The sequence below is a fragment of the Anthonomus grandis genome, chromosome 1 (genome assembly GCF_022605725.1).
Source record: "Anthonomus grandis grandis chromosome 1, icAntGran1.3, whole genome shotgun sequence".
NCBI classification, from domain to species: Eukaryota; Metazoa; Arthropoda; class Insecta; order Coleoptera; family Curculionidae; genus Anthonomus; species Anthonomus grandis.
In genome coordinates this window covers 9,581,833-9,602,104 of record NC_065546.1, presented here as the reverse complement: position 1 = coordinate 9,602,104, position 20,272 = coordinate 9,581,833, and the positions used below count along the sequence as shown (strand labels likewise).

General features: G+C 33.8%; 1 protein-coding gene and 1 long non-coding RNA gene across 3 annotated transcripts in view; one reads left to right on the top strand and one right to left on the bottom strand.

Moving 5' to 3' along the window:
- Positions 1–20,272, bottom strand: part of LOC126744524 (tyrosine-protein phosphatase Lar) — a 1,889,525-nt gene that overhangs the window by 1,748,960 nt on the left and 120,293 nt on the right. The gene's annotated exons all lie outside the window — the stretch shown is intronic.
- Positions 2,551–4,868, top strand: LOC126744662 (uncharacterized). 2 transcript variants are annotated; one of them, XR_007663281.1, is made up of 3 exons: positions 2,551–2,901; positions 3,636–3,885; positions 4,792–4,868. It is a non-coding gene; the product is annotated as an uncharacterized LOC126744662 (long non-coding RNA). The 2 variants fall into 2 exon arrangements; XR_007663279.1 differs by lacking the exon at positions 4,792–4,868 and adding an exon at positions 4,426–4,581.

Sequence of the window (20,272 nt, the reverse complement as noted above, 5' to 3'; positions counted from 1 at the left end):
TCGAGAAAATTCCAACGGTTTTGTCTTAGTTTCGTCGTTCTGAATCCAACGAGACCATCCGCAAACTCGTAGCTTTTACGATAGCCGAGATATGGCATTTTCGATGCCCATTTTTGGCCTCAAAAACGGACGTCAAAAACGACTTTTTCAGGATTTTCAAAGTGCTCTCATTCCCTTAGTTCTGCTCGGATCCTGTTATAACCCGCTGTTTTCGTAATCTAGGTGACTCAAATAAGACGCTGGTATACTTAGTTTGATTTCGAAAAAAATCAATTTTTGGTGAAAAAATTCGATACGGAGGGGTATACCCCAAAAATGAAAAATTCCAAATTTTGAAGGTCGATATCTCGGCTTCTATAGGAGCTATCGGGAAAATTCCAACGGTTTTGTCTTAGTTTCGTCATTCTGAATCCAACGAGACCATCCGCAAAGTCGTAGCTTTTACGATAGCCGAGATATGGCATTTTTAATGCCCATTTTTGGCCTCAAAAACGGACGTCGAAAACGACTTTTTCCGGATTTTCAAAGTGCTCTCATTCCCTTAGTTCTGCTCGGATCCTGTTATAACCCGCTGTTTTCGTAATCTAGATGACTCAAATAAGACGCTGGTATACTTAGTTTGATTTCGAAAAAAATCAATTTTTGGTGAAAAAATTCGATACGGGGGGGTATACCCGAAAAATGAAAAATTCCAAACTTTGAAGGTCGATATCTCGGCTTCTATAGGAGCTATCGGGAAATTTCCAACGGTTTTGTCTTAGTTTCGTCGTTCTAAATCCAACGAGACCATCCGCAAAGTCGTAGCTTTTACGGTAGCCGAGATGTGGCATTTTTGATGCCCATTTTTGGCCTCAAAAACGGACGTCGAAAACGACTTTTTCAGGATTTTCAAAGTGCTCTCATTCCCTTAGTTCTGCTCGGATCCTGTTATAACCCGGTGTTTTCGTAATCTAGGTGACACAAATAAGACGCTGGTATACTTAGTTTGATTTCGAAAAAAATCAATTTTTGGTGAAAAAATTCGATACGGGGGGGTATACCCGAAAAATGAAAAATTCCAAACTTTGAAGGTCGATATCTCGGCTTCTATGGGAGTTATCGGGAAAATTTCAACGGCTTTGTCTTAGTTTCGTCGTTCTGAATCCAACGAGACCATCCGCGAACTCGTAGCTTTTACGATAGCCGAGATATGGCATTTTTGATGCCCATTTTTGGCCTCAAAAACGGACGTCGAAAACGACTTTTTCAGGATTTTCAAAGTGCTCTCATTCCCTTAGTTCTGCTCGGATCCTGTTATAACCCGGTGTTTTCGTAATCTAGGTGACTCAAATAAGACGCTGGTATACTTAGTTTGATTTCGAAAAAAATCAATTTTTGGTGAAAAAATTCGATACGGGGGGGTATATCCGAAAAATGAAAAATTCCAAACTTTGAAGGTCGATATCTCGGCTTCTATGGGAGCTATCGGGAAAATTCCAACGGTTTTGTCTTAGTTTCGTCGTTCTGAATCCAACGAGACCATCCGCAAAGTCGTAGCTTCTACGATAGCCGAGATATGGCATTTTTGATGCCCATTTTTGGCCTCAAAAACGGACGTCGAAAACGACTTTTTCAGGATTTTCAAAGTGCTCTCATTCCCTTAGTTCTGCTCGGATCCTGTTATAACCCGGTATTTTGGTAATTTAGGTGACCCAAATAAGACGCTGGTATACTTAGTTTGATTTCGAAAAAAATCGATTTTTGGTGAAAAAATTCGATACGGGGGGGTATACCCAAAAAATGAAAAATTCCAAACTTTGAAGGTCGATATCTCGGCTTCTATAGGAGCTATCGGGAAATTTCCAACGGTTTTGTCTTAGTTTCGTCGTTCTGAATCCAACGAGACCATCCGCAAAGTCGTAGCTTTTACGATAGCCGAGATATGGCATTTTTGATGCCCATTTTTGGCCTCAAAAACGGACGTCGAAAACGACTTTTTCCGGATTTTCAAAGTGCTCTCATTCCCTTAGTTCTGCTCGGATCCTGTTATAACCCGGTGTTTTCGTAATCTAGGTGACACAAATAAGACGCTGGTATACTTAGTTTGATTTCGAAAAAAATCAATTTTTGGTGAAAAAATTCGATACGGGGGGGTATATCCGAAAAATGAAAAATTCCAAACTTTGAAGGTCGATATCTCGGCTTCTATGGGAATTATCGGGAAAATTCCAACGGTTTTGTCTTAGTTTCGTCGTTCTGAATCCAACGAGACCATCCGCAAAGTCGTAGCTTTTACGATAGCCGAGATATGGCATTTTTGATGCCCATTTTTGGCCTCAAAAACGGACGTCGAAAACGACTTTTTCAGGATTTTCAAAGTGCTCTCATTCCCTTAGTTCTGCTCAGATCCTGTTATAACCCGGTGTTTTCGTAATCTAGGTGACTCAAATAAGACGCTGGTATACTTAGTTTGATTTCGAAAAAAATCAATTTTTGGTGAAAAAATTCGATACGGGGGGGGTATATCCGAAAAATGAAAAATTCCAAACTTTGAAGGTCGACATCTCGGCTTCTATGGGAGTTATCGGGAAAATTCCAACGGTTTTGTCTTAGTTTCGTCGTTCTGAATCCAACGAGACCATCCGCAAAGTCGTAGCTTTTACGATAGCCGAGATATGGCATTTTTGATGCCCATTTTTGGCCTCAAAAACGGACGTCGAAAACGACTTTTTCAGGATTTTCAAAGTGCTCTCATTCCCTTAGTTCTGCTCGGATCCTGTTATAACCCGGTGTTTTCGTAATCTAGGTGACTCAAATAAGACGCTGGTATACTTAGTTTGATTTCGAAAAAAATCAATTTTTGGTGAAAAAATTCGATACGGGGGGGTATACCCGAAAAATGAAAAATTCCAAACTTTGAAGGTCGATATCTCGGCTTCTATGGGAGTTATCGGGAAATTTTCAACGGCTTTGTCTTAGTTTCGTCGTTCTGAATCCAACGAGACCATCCGCAAAGTCGTAGCTTTTACGATAGCCGAGATATGGCATTTTTGATGCCCATTTTTGGCCTCAAAAACAGACGTCGAAAACGACTTTTTCAGGATTTTCAAAGTGCTCTCATTCCCTTAGTTCTGCTCGGATCCTGTTATAACCCGGTGTTTTCGTAATCTAGGTGACTCAAATAAGACGCTGGTATACTTAGTTTGATTTCGAAAAAAATCAATTTTTGGTGAAAAAATTCGATACGGGGGGGTATATCCGAAAAATGAAAAATTCCAAACTTTGAAGGTCGATATCTCGGCTTCTATGGGAGTTATCGGGAAATTTTCAACGGCTTTGTCTTAGTTTCGTCGTTCTGAATCCAACGAGACCATCCGCAAAGTCGTAGCTTTTACGATAGCCGAGATATGGCATTTTTGATGCCCATTTTTGGCCTCAAAAACAGACGTCGAAAACGACTTTTTCAGGATTTTCAAAGTGCTCTCATTCCCTTAGTTCTGCTCAGATCCTGTTATAACCCGGTGTTTTCGTAATCTAGGTGACTCAAATAAGACGCTGGTATACTTAGTTTGATTTCGAAAAAAATCAATTTTTGGTGAAAAAATTCGATACGGGGGGGGGTATATCCGAAAAATGAAAAATTCCAAACTTTGAAGGTCGATATCTCGGCTTCTATGGGAGTTATCGGGAAAATTCCAACGGTTTTGTCTTAGTTTCGTCGTTCTGAATCCAACGAGACCATCCGCAAAGTCGTAGCTTTTACGATAGCCGAGATATGGCATTTTTGATGCCCATTTTTGGCCTCAAAAACGGACGTCGAAAACGACTTTTTCAGGATTTTCAAAGTGCTCTCATTCCCTTAGTTCTGCTCGGATCCTGTTATAACCCGGTGTTTTCGTAATCTAGGTGACTCAAATAAGACGCTGGTATACTTAGTTTGATTTCGAAAACAATCAATTTTTGGTGAAAAAATTCGATACGGGGGGGTATATCCGAAAAATGAAAAATTCCAAACTTTGAAGGTCGATATCTCGGCTTCTATGGGAATTATCGGGAAAATTCCAACGGTTTTGTCTTAGTTTCGTCGTTCTGAATCCAACGAGACCATCCGTAAAGTCGTAGCTTTTACGATAGCCGAGATATGGCATTTTTGATGCCCATTTTGGATTTTCAATGAAAAATTCCAAACTTTGAAGGTCGATATCTCGGCTTCTATGGGAGTTATCGGGAAAATTTCAACGGCTTTGTCTTAGTTTCGTCGTTCTGAATCCAACGAGACCATCCGCGAACTCGTAGCTTTTACGATAGCCGAGATATGGCATTTTTGATGCCCATTTTTGGCCTCAAAAACGGACGTCGAAAACGACTTTTTCCGGATTTTCAAAGTGCTCTCATTCCCTTAGTTCTGCTCGGATCCTATTATAACCCGGTGTTTTCGTAATCTAGGTGACACAAATAAGACGCTGGTATACTTAGTTTGATTTCGAAAAAAATCAATTTTTGGTGAAAAAATTCGATACGGGGGGGTATACCCGAAAAATGAAAAATTCCAAACTTTGAAGGTCGATATCTCGGCTTCTATGGGAGTTATCGGGAAAATTTCAACGGCTTTGTCTTAGTTTCGTCGTTCTGAATCCAACGAGACCATCCGCGAACTCGTAGCTTTTACGATAGCCGAGATATGGCATTTTTGATGCCCATTTTTGGCCTCAAAAACGGACGTCGAAAACGACTTTTTCCGGATTTTCAAAGTGTTCTCATTCCCTTAGTTCTGCTCGGATCCTGTTATAACCCGGTGTTTTCGTAATCTAGGTGACACAAATAAGACGCTGGTATACTTAGTTTGATTTCGAAAAAAATCAATTTTTGGTGAAAAAATTCGATACGGGGGGGTATATCCGAAAAATGAAAAATTCCAAACTTTGAAGGTCGATATCTCGGCTTCTATAGGAGCTATCGGGAAATTTCCAACGGTTTTGTCTTAGTTTCGTCGTTCTGAATCCAACGAGACCATCGGCAAAGTCGTAGTCAATCAATCAATTTTTGGATACGGGGGGGTATATCCGAAAAATGAAAAATTCCAAACTTTGAAGGTCGATATCTCGGCTTCTATGGGAATTATCGGGAAAATTCCAACGGTTTTGTCTTAGTTTCGTCGTTCTGAATCCAACGAGACCATCCGCAAAGTCGTAGCTTTTACGATAGCCGAGATATGGCATTTTTGATGCCCATTTTTGGCCTCAAAAACGGACGTCGAAAACGACTTTTTCAGGATTTTCAAAGTGCTCTCATTCCCTTAGTTCTGCTCGGATCCTGTTATAACCCGGTGTTTTCGTAATCTAGGTGACTCAAATAAGACGCTGGTATACTTAGTTTGATTTCGAAAAAAATCAATTTTTGGTGAAAAAATTCGATACGGGGGGTATACCCGAAAAATGAAAAATTCCAAACTTTGAAGGTCGATATCTCGGTTTCTATAGGAGCTATCGGGAAAATTCCAACGGTTTTGTCTTAGTTTCGTCGTTCTGAATCCAACGAGACCATCCGCAAAGTCGTAGCTTCTACGATAGCCGAGATATGGCATTTTCGATGCCCATTTTTGGCCTCAAAAACGGACGTCGAAAACGACTTTTTCAGGATTTTCAAAGTGCTCTCATTCCCTTAGTTCTGCTCGGATCCTGTTATAACCCGGTGTTTTGGTAATTTAGGTGACCCAAATAAGACGCTAGTATACTTCGTTTGATTTCGAAAAAAATCAATTTTTGGTGAAAAAATTGATGATCATTTCTAGAAATGATTCATAGATCTGATTTGACATATTTTCAGGCTTTTGCAATTTAGATGAAAAAGGGTTTTAAATTCATGAGTTTATTTTCAGTTTTGTATTTTGTTCTTCAGGAAAGTAATATTCAAAAGTCCCTTGCAGATCATTGAGATATTACACCAATTTAACAAATATTTCATTTTGAAATATATCTGTATCACTAAGACTAAGGTGACTAAGGAACTCACTTAGCAATGAAAAGCTTTCAATTTCTCTCTTACCAAAACAAGTAATTCAAAAATCTAATTTTCTTATAGGCAGTTATAATCAATTAAAATTATTAATAGGCAGTTATTTTGTTGTTAACATTGAAAACTGTTGTTTGTTTTCCTTGTAGTGAAAGGTTTAATTCGTTAAGTTTTCTAAATTTGTCTGCTAAAAATGCCAGTCTAAATAACCAGCTTTTATCGGACAAAAGGTCTTTTAAATTAAAAGATCTATAAGAAAAGCTTCTAATTCTCTTCTTAGTTCAAAAAGCCTTGTCAAAGTTTTACTCCGAGACAACCATCTCACTTCAGTATGGAGCAATAGTGTTTTATGATCGCTACCATAATCTTCACATAATATTGAGAACAATCGAGATTATAGTGGACGTGACTTGACAAAATTAATTATTTTTACTGACTCATCAAGAACTAATTTTAGATTTGGTCGCATTTTCTTAACCGCGAGTGATTGTCTATGCAGGATGCGGTGGCTGGAACTACAATTTGGCGCTTTTATTTTTATTTGTGATACTGCTCCTGCTGTTCTACCTGTCATTGCCTTGGCTCGATCGGTACAAATATCAATGCAATCATTCCAATCGAGTTGGTTTTCTTCAAAAAATATGTTAATCGTGTTAAAAATTTCTTCTCCAGTTGTGTTTGTAGGCAGCGATGAGCACATAAGCAAGTCTTCTTCGAGTGAATGTTTATATGGATATCGCACAATTACTAGCAAGATGGCCAGTTCAGCAACATCAGTCGACTCATCCATTTGCAAGACGAATTTGTTATTTTGAAGTCGTGAAACCAGGGGCCGTATTTTTGAAACCATTCGACTTTGATTCGCATACGAACTTAGAGGATTTCGCACGAAAAATCGATATTCGTATTTTCGACCGCTTCGTATGCGAACTTTTTCGCACCTACTGTCCGCTTCTTTTATCCACAAGGCTTGTGCAGTTTTAGCTAAAAAATCTTGGGTGAATTTGCCCGACTTTAAGTCCGGGTGCTCTTCCATAAATGAAATTAGTTCTTTCTTTTGCTCACTCGACACAAAACCACAATATTTTTTATTTTTTGAATCTATCTTAAAAAAAGTCAATTCGAAAAACCCAAGATACGCCATGAAAAAAACCTCAAAATTCCCTGATGTTTTTAAACTTAAATTTTAGGTTAGGTTAAAAGATCTTTATCGTCTTCATCCCTTTTGACATGGCCTCCAATAGCACTCGACTTTGCTACGTTGCCACTACATTTCATGTTCGTATGCGAATGAAATTTCGAATGCTGTTCAAAAATGCACTTTTTAATTCGTGTGCGAATTTTGCCGCTCGACTTTGTTCGCATTCGAAGATTCTCGCATGGTTTCGAAAATACGGCCAGTTCTTGTTTTATGTTTGCTGCGATATCCCCAATTCGGCGCGTAACTGTGTCGTTCGAAAGCGGTACTTTAGAAAGATGCTTTACAGATCTTTCGTCAAGCATACATTTTGTTATGTCTAGCACACATGGTTTTATTAGCTTTTTAGCGATAGTGTGCGCTTCTCCTGCTTGGGCAATGCGGTAACTAACCAAATACGATGCCACCGTGGCCTTTTCATTCACAGTCTGAGTCGCATACGTCATAGTTTTTTGGCTTCTTAATAATTATTCTTTTTTACGTAGAAAAAATTATTTACTTTTGTTTTTGAAGTCGGGATATACAGTTTCTAAATGTCGGCGCATCTCAGCAGATACCATCGAACTATTAGAAAGGAGTTTGCTGCACAATATACAAAGAGGTGAGCCGTTGGAATCAACAAATCCGAGATTAATGTATGATTCGTCATACTTTCGTTTTTTCACCTTCAGTATGTCATTAGATGTTTTACTACTTGAAACCATAAAACTAGAACTTGACGCCGTCATATCACCTTGATCTGAATTTGACGCATCATCCAAGCGAACCACATTTTTTGCTACACCTTTAAGCCAGCGCTCCATTCTTCTTGAACACTAATTTGATTTGGTCAATTTTATGACAAATAGTATCTCTGGACGCACGAAATACAAAATTTTACAACCACTACGAACAGCAACAAGACAAGCGAACATAAAATACTGAGCGCGGTGTGAGTACATTTTGCGGTACGTTGCTTGATTAATTAATTATCCGCCTTTATTATACAGGGTTACTGGTAATTCGATACATTCCTTTGGAGATGTGATAGGAGAGGGGGTAAGAAGTAAATTGAACCCTAATATGTATCATGCAAAAATTGATAGTTATCGACATATTTAATTTTTTCTGTTTTTCTTCAAAATGTAGACCTTAGTGGTTTAAAAGGCAGTTTCCAGAAAATCCGCTGTATATTTTTTTTACTTTTTAGGCAAAATACATGCTCAACACAATAGTGTTACGTTTGTAATGGCAAAAAACCCGCAAATAGTTGTAACCATAGGTAAATTCTTGATGCAAAGTGTAATTTTTTTTTCTTAAATAAAATACTACACTTTCTAGTGGATATTTTTTGAAAAAAAATTATGCTACATTCTTCAAAATTTCCTTAAAACTTCCTTATTACCTAAGCTAGCTCACAGGATACAAATGCCTAAAAGTTAGGTGACATGGTTTTGTATTTTTATTATAAATTGTAAAGTAACGCATTTATCAGTATTTACCTTCATAAATCTTGTTCAAAATGAGAGCCTCTATTGCGAATACAGGCTCGGCAGCGCCTTCTCATTTCAGTCTTTGTTGTTCTAGTTGTTATGGTATTCCTGATATGCTGGGCAGCGTTGGTTATTCTTTGGATAAGATCTTCCCGGGTAATTATTGGGGTTGCATAAACCAGTGCTTTCATTTGACCCCATATGCTATAATCAAGCGGGGTTAAGTCAGGGCTTCGTGCTGGCCAAGCTATTGGACCTGACCTACCAATCCAACGATTCGGGAAACGTTCATCCAGGAACTGCCGAACTGACCGCCGAAAATGAGCTGGACAGCCGTCATGTTGAAATATCATTCGTCCTCTAACGGCAAGAGGAATATCGTTAAAAAGATCTTGTAGGTCATGTCGTAAAAAATTTTCATAAATATCCCCGTTTAAATGGTCTGGGAAAAAAATGTGGTCCTATTACATCCCGGCCAATAAGTCCCATCCACACATTTACAGAAAACTTTCTTTGAAAACTGGTTTCTCTTGTTAAACGGGGATTTTCTTCGGCCCAAAAATGAAGGTTATGAAAATTTGTAATGCCCTCATGACTAAACTTTGACTCGTCCGTCCACAAAATGTCGGTTAAAAAAGTTCTATTGTCTGCATCAGAATTTATAATAAATCTGCAGAATTCTACCCTTCTTATCGGGTCCCCTTCTTCCAATCCTTGGACAGGCGTATAATGGTAAGGATGGCTTCCCATTTGCCGAATCGTGGACCAAACTTTCCATTGTGATGATCCTGTTTGCTGCGCTACGGCATTAGTGGATGTGGTTGGATCGTCTTCAAAATATCTTAATATTTCCTCCTCATCTTCTGCTCGATATACGCGAGGAGCGTCAACGTCACCTCTTCTTGGTTTTACGGATCCAGTTTCAGCGATAGCTCGGTAGGTCGAAGCGAAAACACGGACATTTGGAATGCTGCGGTTCGGAAAGCGACGTTGGTATTCTCGGCGAGACTCCGCGGCATTACCATTGCAAAACCCATAAACAAACATAATATCTGCATATTCAGCGTTAGAAAACGTGGCCATAGCGCAGAAACCAATAGAATACCTTCTTTGAAAACACGAGAAAAATAAACTCGAAACTCGTAATTTAACTACTTTCCACAACAATTATTGCTGTCAGACTATCTACACATCAAATTTTTAACAATAAAATTAAAAAAATAAATTGTTGCTATAGTACTTAAATACCATAGAAGTAAATACCACTTGGCATTTTTCAAGTGCGTTCTTACTATTAATAATAAAAATACAAAATTCTGTTAAAATTTTTGGTAGCATTTATAGCCTATGAGTTAGCTTAGATAATAAGAAAGTTTTACGTACATTTTGAAGAATGTAGCATAATTTTTTTTCAAAAAATATCCACTAGAAAGTGTAGTATTTAATTTAAGAAAAAAAAATTACACTTTGCATCGAGAATTTACCTATGGTTACAACTATTTGCGGGACTTTTGCCATTACAAACGTAACACTATTGTGTTGAGCATGTATTTTGCCTTAAAAGTTAAAAAAATATACAGCGGATTTTCTGGAAACTGCCTTTTAAACCACTAAGGTCTACATTTTGAAGAAAAACAGAAAAAATTAAATATGTCGAAAACTATCAACTTTTGCATAATACATAATAGGGTTCAATTTACTTCTTACCCCCTCCCCTATCACATCTCCAAAGGAATGTATCGAATTACCAGTAACCCTGTATACTAGCAACCATCGAATCATATCGAATTGCTCAGAAACTTCGGAGAGTCAGACGATTTTCTCCGAAGTACGCGTCGACGCACGAGCTCGAGAAACAACGCGACGGGGATAAATGGTGGCGTACGAGTAACGCTGTAACATTTCGATGTAATACGTCGGGCATTTACTTAATAATACATATATCAAATTTTCGTATATGTACCAGTAACACCTATAATAATAATAATAATAATAATAATAATAATAATAATAATAATAATAATAATAATAATAATAATAATAATGTCTTTATTAAAATTTACAATTGGTAAATTCTAAATGGCGAAGTTGAAGCTTACTTCCTAGCTTAACCATACAAATCAGTTTGAGGTTAGATATTACAAAGAATTTCAAAATGTATCTTAAATAATAATTGCATAGTTACAAAATATTCAGTTCTAACTGCCTATATGCACAACCGATTAACATTACAACGTTTGATAACCACACAGACTTATGAAATTTACAATAAGTTAAAGAATAGATATTTAACAACACTCTAGGCTAACAGAGATCAGTAATATAACTGCTTATTTTTCGTTTAAATATAGAAGGTGAAATATATTTTAACTCTAAAGGAGGAATTTTATTATATTGCAGATGAATACAGTAACTAAAGCTCCTCTCAAATAAAACAGTTTTATGAAGAGGAGGTGTAATAAAATGCTTATTTCTTAAGTCCAAAACATGAGCGTCATAATATCTAAACTTAATTTTCTGATAAAGGTAATTAGGACATTTTTTAAAGACAATTTTATTAAAGAGAACAAGACTATGTAGTAATAAGACTATAAGTAGGCGTTTCGTTTTGGTTGTTTTTCTTTTTTTTTATAATGGAAATTATTCATTTTAACATTTTGTCAAATGAATTTGAGTTGATAGTAATAAATTTAACATAAATATGTCAAATTATATTTATCACTAATTATCGTCTACCATCAGAATATTGATTATTTTTTTGATTGATTGGAGCAAATATTTGGTTCAGCTATTCCTTTCTATGATCAGGTATATTTGTGGAAGATTTTAATATTGATTTTTTGGTGAAGAATTGATTGATGAACACATAATTGTATTAGTTTATGTATTAATACATAATTTGACCACAAAGATTCAAGTCTTATAGATTTAATATACCCTCTATAAGAAAAAAATCGGGTGTTATAAATATATCAGAAAATATAGCTAACTAAAATCTGGTATTTTCAGTATTAGATTTTCCTATGAATAAATAATAATAGCATTAAACGAATCCAATATAGAAATTATGAAAATATAGGTTTAAATCAATTTCACTTTGATGCAAGTCAATTAAATTGGGATCAAATTTAGTACACACCTGATGTAGATAAGAAAATGGACATTTTCAATAAAAATATAGTCTTTTGTAAACCAGTTCTTTTAATAGGGAATATACAGGATAAACTTTTTGCGATATGCATTACGAATAACTTCAAACTGCTCATGAAAGAAAGGGTTAAAGCCCACTGTAAATATCTAAAATAAAAAAAGAATAAAGTATTTTAGAGGGGCGCAAATAAATAAAATCTGGACCGTTACAGGGATTCTGATGTTCTTGATAAGTTTTCTGATTCAGCGGCTATTAATAAGTACTTTGCAAATTTAATTTATACAGCTAACACAACATGTAATGAGGAAATACAATTTCATAAGTCACGTAAACATGATAAGATCGAATCTAAATTAAAACTTACTTTAATAAACTATTCATTTTAATTAAATTGGTGAAAATGCTTTTTCTTTAAAAGATTCACATCCAAAATTCATGACTTTTTGTTTAAAGCCATTACTTAATATTATCACCAGTTGCAGTTTAAATGTTTATCCTACAATCTGGAAAAAAGTAATTACTCTTAGCAAAGATAAGTATTCTAAATGAATTTAAAGATCTCAGGCCTATAAGTATATTGCCGTTAGTATCCAAAATCTTCCAAAAGTTTACGTGTGTCCGTGATTTCATTTTGGGTCATTTTGAACATTGCTCTTTTCTTTATATGTTGCTAGCTATCTTGTATAAAACAGTGAAATTACAGCAATATGCTGATGATTTCTAACTGTATCTTCCATTTCCACGCCAAAATGTTCCTTGATTTTGAAAAATATTGATAACTTGAAGTATTGCTAACTTTTCACAGGATCACAACTTAAAATTAAATGCTTCCAAATCTTATATAATAATATTTGGCAAAAATTGTGGCAAAAATGCTTTTAAGGTTTCATCTAATTTTCGTGTACAAATTTCAAATGTTCAGCTACCAGTAGTCAATGAGGTCCAAAATCTGGGCGTGTATGTGGATAGGGGTATTACATTTCAAACTTTTATATAAATAAGCTTAAAAATTGCATATAATAATAATTTTATTATATTATCATAGATAGCGTCAGATAACATCAACTAGCTACCGATCATTAATAATAATAACAATAGTAATAATAATAATAGTAAGGACAATATTTGCACACTCACATTTCATATGCGAGATTGACAAATCAAATCAAAAAAATGAAAGTGAATATTCAAAAAGGCGAGGTTCAGTTTGTTCAACTATTCAACTAACTTTAACTTAACTCTAATACATAAATTGGCGACTACAAAAGTACATACTAAAGAACGTTTATATTAGTAGATTTAAGTATACAATAAAGAGAAAGAGATTGCCATTTATAGACTCTCTCAAATACACCACGTCGTAAATTTTAGTAATAAGACATAGTAATATAAACACATCATATGTAAATATCTTCTGTTACTCGCAGATAACCTATTGATTGGTTAAACTATCTAACCATCCTGATTGGTTGAAAGCCCGACTGATATGTTCATATTTGCGAATACCATATATTAAGCGAATACAGGAATTTTGTAATTTTTGTACTCGACTTGAAACAGCTACAGTTATACAGGGTCCGTTAACAATATCACAATAGTTTAAAATATGATAATGATAATATTATACGCCTACTAACTACTAACTACTTTCCATCTAATTTAACTAAACTATTATTTATTTATGCTATTCACTAGTTCTTTTTTTCTCGATTACTTTATTTTCGTGAAACTTTATAAATCCTGGAAAGTCAGTACTTAATGCACGGCAGTGAAAAATCTTATTTAGCAGCACAGCATAGAAACAGAAATTTTTAAAAATCTTTTGTTTTTGTTGTCTCTCATTTTTGGAATAAGTAACCTGACGATGTTAAACAATTCTCAATAGAAATTTAAAAAATATATTTTTAAATAAAATATATAAAATTATCTCCCTGAAAAACAGTAAGGAAATACTTCGTTTAATTCGAAATAAATACAATTAATATGCTAAAAAACCAATAAAACCAAGGTAGAGCAGGACAGATAGACCTAATTGTATAGGTTTTCTACATCTGGGCTTCCCCTACTTTCACAATAGTACAATTATATTTAGGACAGAATTATTCGTAAATCTAACTTGTTAAATTGTGACAATAAAGTTTTTATTATTAATATTAAAATTACTGTAGGCATTTTTATAGGGCTTTCGTATTTGCTCGCCTCCAGCTAAAATTTGTTGTTTACATACCACATTTGTCCTTTGGAGCCCTTGCGCATCCTATCGAACCTACTTCCTTCTATATTTTCTTTCACTAATAAAAAAAAAAAAATTATATTATTGTAAATTTGTATTGAAAAAAGTAGTTACATCATTAGCCAGGTTGATACTAATTGCTAGTCTTTGTTTCTTATTTGTTATTTTTTAAGCCTTACCGCATAGGTGCACCTGTGCTAACGATTTCGTAATCGAGGCATGGTCCTATTTATCATAATGGCTTATTTATTGTAAATTGTTAGTTATTTTTGTTATTTTATTGATAAATAAATTTATTTTGAATTTGAATCTAAATAAATGAGAATGCATATATACACGCTTTCCATACTCAACCATTGCGCCTCAGATCTCGAAAACAGGTAGATCGATTTTTGCAAATGCAGTTAAGCATTTGTTATAAACGACCTCTCCATGGCTGAACGTCGAATGCACAAGGGAGTCGCAGAGCATTTTTTTGGGTTGAAAAAAAGATTATGATTTGGGCAGATTCCTATATTGGATTCCTTGGATTCCTTCCTTGGTCTTTAAACTTTATTTATATTCTTGGAGACACTGAACTGTTGGTATTATACTGAGTAATGATAGCTTACTCCAGTAAATAATCTGGAATTAAACCAATTATCTGGAAAAATTCCCATTTCGAGGCAAATATTCAAAATTTATGTAAGAAAAGGGAAAATAAAACGATAGCAGAGTTTAATAATTTAATTATTTAGTTCATCCACCCCATATCCATTTGACATAATATGCGATATTATATTTAGTACCTCTATTCCTGTTGTAGGCGTAAAATGGAAAATACTTCCTATAGAGAGGTCAGTGTTATTTATATAAAATTGAGTAATATTAGAGTTTGCTTGGTCAGAAAAAGACATCGTCAACGTAAAAAATATATCTTAAATAGCAGAAAAAAATAAAAAATTTTAATATGGCTGAAAAAATTCTCTTATTAGAAGGTCATAATGTTTACAATTTTAAAATAGATAATTTAGAGCCGTAGTTTATTTGTAAAAATTATTAACTCATGATTTTTTGTATCAAAGGTGTTACATTTGAAAGTATTATAAATTAAGTAAAGTAGCACAGTTTTTTCTGTAAACTTAAAAAATATAATCAACTTTATTACCTAGGCTACTATAAATAATAAGTGACGAGCATTCTTTTGTTAATATTCGACTAAGTCAGCATTTTTCATAAATATTTTTGCTAAAATGCTGATAAATAAAATGTTAAAAAGAGGTGGCCTAAATCATAATGCTAAGCTTATATCAACTTTGTTAACTTTTTAATTAAACCTCTAATAAGTACCTATTTGGACTGAGCAAAAATGAATCCCAACATATAAAATATATCGAAAACTATTATCCTTTAAACTGTACAAAATGTACAACTTGTTGATAGACCATCTCCTAATCCAGTTAAGTATTAAAATCGATCACTTAAATTACTCACTGAAATAGAAACAAATCCAGTGTATCAATTATAAAACAGGTCTCACACCCCAGCGATTACGGGTTCATCTAACTTTGCGGTCTTTTATTTTCGGAAAGTTTCTCTTCCGATATCCGCATTTATCGGCGAGCGCCCGTGTTGCTATTATTGTCAAAGTTTCTATACATCCAGCAATACAATTTTGTTTTCCTAGATAATGTTATGATTACTTGTTTTGTTAAGGCAGTTGTTTCCAAAACAACGTTGTGCCCAACGAATCACGAATAAATCTATGTGAACTTTAGCACTTTACGTCAAAATACATACCTTTTGACAAACAAACCATATACTTATTCATAACAATTTGACGTAATTCTATTAATATATAATACTATACTCTATATAACAAAGCCATTTATAGACCAAAGGGCCGCATTTCCAAAGTTATGCATCAAAAGGAAACAACATGAAAGCTGTTTGAAAATTAACTTTGCTCGGTTTGCGTTTCGCGATTATAGTAAAATAAAATTAATAGCAAATTAAGACTTTAGCATAGATTAAGTCACACTATACAGGATTTAGGTAAAATTAATTTAAAAGGAACGCAAAATTAACATTTAAAACAATCTGAAAATAGCAATGACTCGAATATTTATTTAATGAATAATGACATACTCAAGTTTTATATTCATGGTGGCCAACCGAAAAAGTCGCATTCTTATTTGTGACTTTCCTGGTATATTTTGAGAAAAACGCTCAGGTAAATTTATGAATTCTTTTATTTTTCTTGAAGCTTGTAAAATAATGTTTTTATCTATATTCAATTGTTGTAAACCTATTTGATTTTAAAGAATTGTGGATATATGATAATAGTACATTTTAATTAAAAAATAATAATCAATATAGCTCCCATAATTAAAATTTTAAACAACTTTAAAAAAACAGTTTACATGCACAATAAAAGCTAAAGTAAAAGGTAATTTACTATAAAGAATGCTTAAGTCCATTTACCTGCATGCAATAATAATGATTTTGTCTAAATGTATTCCTTACATTTTCAAGCAGTTCTTAAGTTATTTATCTACATTCAGCCGTAATTCGCTTCCAAAGAACTGAAATCTGGCTTGGTACTAAAAATTTTACTTTTCAAATACCTCCAAACGAAGTTATGGAGTATTAGTGTCAGAAGTTATTCTGACATGTTCAAGTAAGTCTTGCCTTTTAAGTTTCCGGAATTAAGAAAGGTTCTATAAAATTATTTCCAAAAATGTCGACCTACGCATTTATTTCTTCAGAATATTGTGAGTGTACCTTCCGAAAGAAACGTGAATTCGAGTCACATATAGTCATTCCAATATTGATCTTATGTAAATAGAACGTACAACTAACAAACAAATATTAAATAGCAGATTTGAGTTGTTGATTATATATTGGGACATTAGTTTGCAAAACTAAAGGTTTTATCAAAATCATCTGTATGAAACTTATGGACTAAATTTTATCTTATACGGGTATAGACTTATCGTTTTTTAAGATCCTTCATGCTCTTGGACATGTAAAACAAAATTTTTGGATGACATATACGACATGACATGACATGGCATGTCACCGACTGATGCTAAATGTTCCTGCTGGTCGCCATAGTTAATACTGTTTGCAATCCAGTATTATCGTTAGTTGAATTTTATTAGAGAGTCACAAATAAGAGTGCAACCTTTTTGTTGGTCACCCTTTATATAATTTATTAATTATATTAGATATTTTGACAGTTGAACTAATTTTAGAAAAAGACGCTTACAGAATCTCCGCCACATCGTGGTATTATCATGTTATAAAAATTGCTGTATTGTACTCACTTAGCTTATGCTTAAGTTATGCAATGCGTGACATAATTTCGATGTTTTTCTAGGTGTTCCTTGACCTTTTTTCCATTAGATGCAGTGACTTTAGTAGTAGAATTACTGGAACTTTATTCCATTTTGAAGCTTAGAAATAATTTAAGAACTTAATACTTTTTAGTGTAAAGCATAAGTGTAGGACTCCATGTATATACCCCACTAAAAACATCTTTCGATTTTCAAGGGCATATTTTCCTACTATCCTGTATCTACTATAGGCTGCTATTTTCTTAATAGTACCGTGTGACTCTCATGCATTTTCTCATCAAATACCCTTGAATTATTTATGCAGAGCAAAATTCCTAACTGGAATAGAATTTAATACAATTTTTAGGGGTTTTCATGAAAAAATAGTTATCTTCTAAAGAAATGGCTTTTAACTTTTAAATAAAAAGATATTATGTATAACATAGCAAAGAAAATATGAAATATTCATTAATATTATGCATTTATATTTTTTCCAATGAGTTATCACAATCTATACCGTTTTATTAAAAAAGAGCTGCAATTTCTACCACCCAAAAAAAGGGAAAGAATGTAACTTAAAAAATACTTGATCTCATCCATGGTGCTTCATTTCATTGAGCAAATAAAATCGCGCATCCATAATAGGTTTGTTCTCACAGCAGTAAGAAACAAGTTTTTGACAAATACACATGCGCAATAGAGTAAAATGCGTTCGCACAGGAACTTCTGATCGGTTTCAAATCAAAAGTTTGATGTTCTTACACAAATTCCTGATCGTCATCTGATAGTCAGACTTGTTTTCGGATTTATTTCAAGCAAAGTGTCAGAGCATTCGTGTAGCCAATCAACTCCGATCTTCGGAATATGAACATAACCTCTAAATTGTTCTTTGTATTTTGTTGTGTTGTATAGTTATTGATATTCGTTTTGAAAATTGTATTTTAAATTGTTGGATTAGTCTAAAAATAAGCATTAAGGAAACAAGTGCTTTTGAATCGTCGGAATCGGAATTAGAATTATGTTGATTCCGACACAGACTTTTAAAGAAGATTTAATCGAAGAACGGATAATGCCCAAAAGTCAAAACTATTTTCATGAAACTGTCTCCCACTTTAATAGAATAGAATTTCTCGAGCATTTTAGAGTAAGTCTTGAAGTAGCAAATAATCACACAATCTTAAACTATTAATAATATACAGCTATTTCAAGGTTGTAGTATAATTTTTGTTTTGTTTATGTTTTAGTAATTTTCCCATTTCTCACTGGCATAAAAAAGTGAGATTATTTTTCTTCTCCACTCAACCCGTATTTGATGTTCGCACAGACGGTTTCAAATCGATCAGAAGTTGTAATATTTTACACATGCGCATCAAGAATGGTTTGGAAACAGTTTCAAACTTGTAAGAAAGTTGCAGTGAGAACAAACCTATAATAAGTCGTAAATAACACATCAAACTCTAACTGAATATTGTATACCTGAAAATAATTGAAAAATACTGATATGTTCTCAACCGATTATTAGTTATTTTTAAATTAGACTGTAATTAAAATGTCTTATAAAAAAATGGTTTACCGCGAGTTACATAGTCACATAGTGCCTATCCAGCAGCGGCCCACCTTTATGCCAGCCTAGCTCTTTTTAGTTTATAAATATAAGTTAATCCTAGTTTTAGTTATTTTTATTGTACCTAAGCTACTGTACTCTGTATCGTACTTTAATATATTTTATTTTTTAAAAACAATCTTTCGCCACACCAATCTATAATTCGCGTCTTATTACAAATGCTGTAGGTGCCGATTGTTTGGTCCGTTTTGTTATTCTGAGCAACTCGACAAGATTTAGAATAAGTACAACTCGTCAAGAATAGGCAGAGACGTGGATCAAGCTCCACCTCCGATGCGCATAAAATCGCGGCCCAATTCGACAATATTCCTTCATTATTTCATGCATTTTTGAGAACGAAACATTTGTACAGTCCGCAACAAATCAATATAAAAAAAAATTATACCTAGTACTAGTGTTTTTGCTTGAAATATTATGGAATTAAATATTTTATAATTATTTTAATTTGTTGTCTATACTCTATAATGCTGCAAAAAAATGACGTCATTACAAATGAGTATGATTTTTACTATATTTTTGTTTATTACTGTAATAGCAGTGGTCACTGATCATTTATATTGTTTATAGGTATAAGAATTAAAAAATTATTAAGACGCGTTTCCAGATATACCAAATACTGGTAATAAATAAATACCTATATAATACAACTAAATACAAACACTACCTACCTGTAAGTCTTAAAACCGATAAAATTTTATGCAATAATCGTTGTTGATTTTATAGGGTATAATACCTACCTAATTTATTTTATTTTTCTTTTCACAAATTGAGGATTAAGTTAATGCAATTTTAAATAAATACATTAGTTTTGCAAGAAAATTAAGTGATAAAAATAAAATTGAAGGTGGGCAATTTTGAGAACTTTTTGGGCAAATTCAAAGTTTAGGTAAAAAAGGTACCTATGTATAGTGGTCTCTGGCGCTGCACTCGCCAGTTTCGTATCTATGGTTAGTATTAATCTATGGTGTTAAGACTGTGTTCAGTTTTTCAAGTGTTGAAGTTGTTGATGTTTATAAGATAGTTTTGGATAAGTGTTTTTTAATAGTTAACATGGAATTTTATTCGAAATTAAACAGAAAAGTCTTGTCAAGACAAACGAGAGAGATGGTAGCTTATGTAATTTTTTTATGCAAAAAAGAGGCTGCACAATATCAGCCTCTAAAAGATTTTAAAAAAATTGAGGAGCGTGCTGCTTTAGCAACAGGAGTAAGTTTGGCTACCATTAAACGCATCTCTAAGGAAATGAAAAATATTAAAGAGGGTGCTTCAACATCATTTTCAACGTC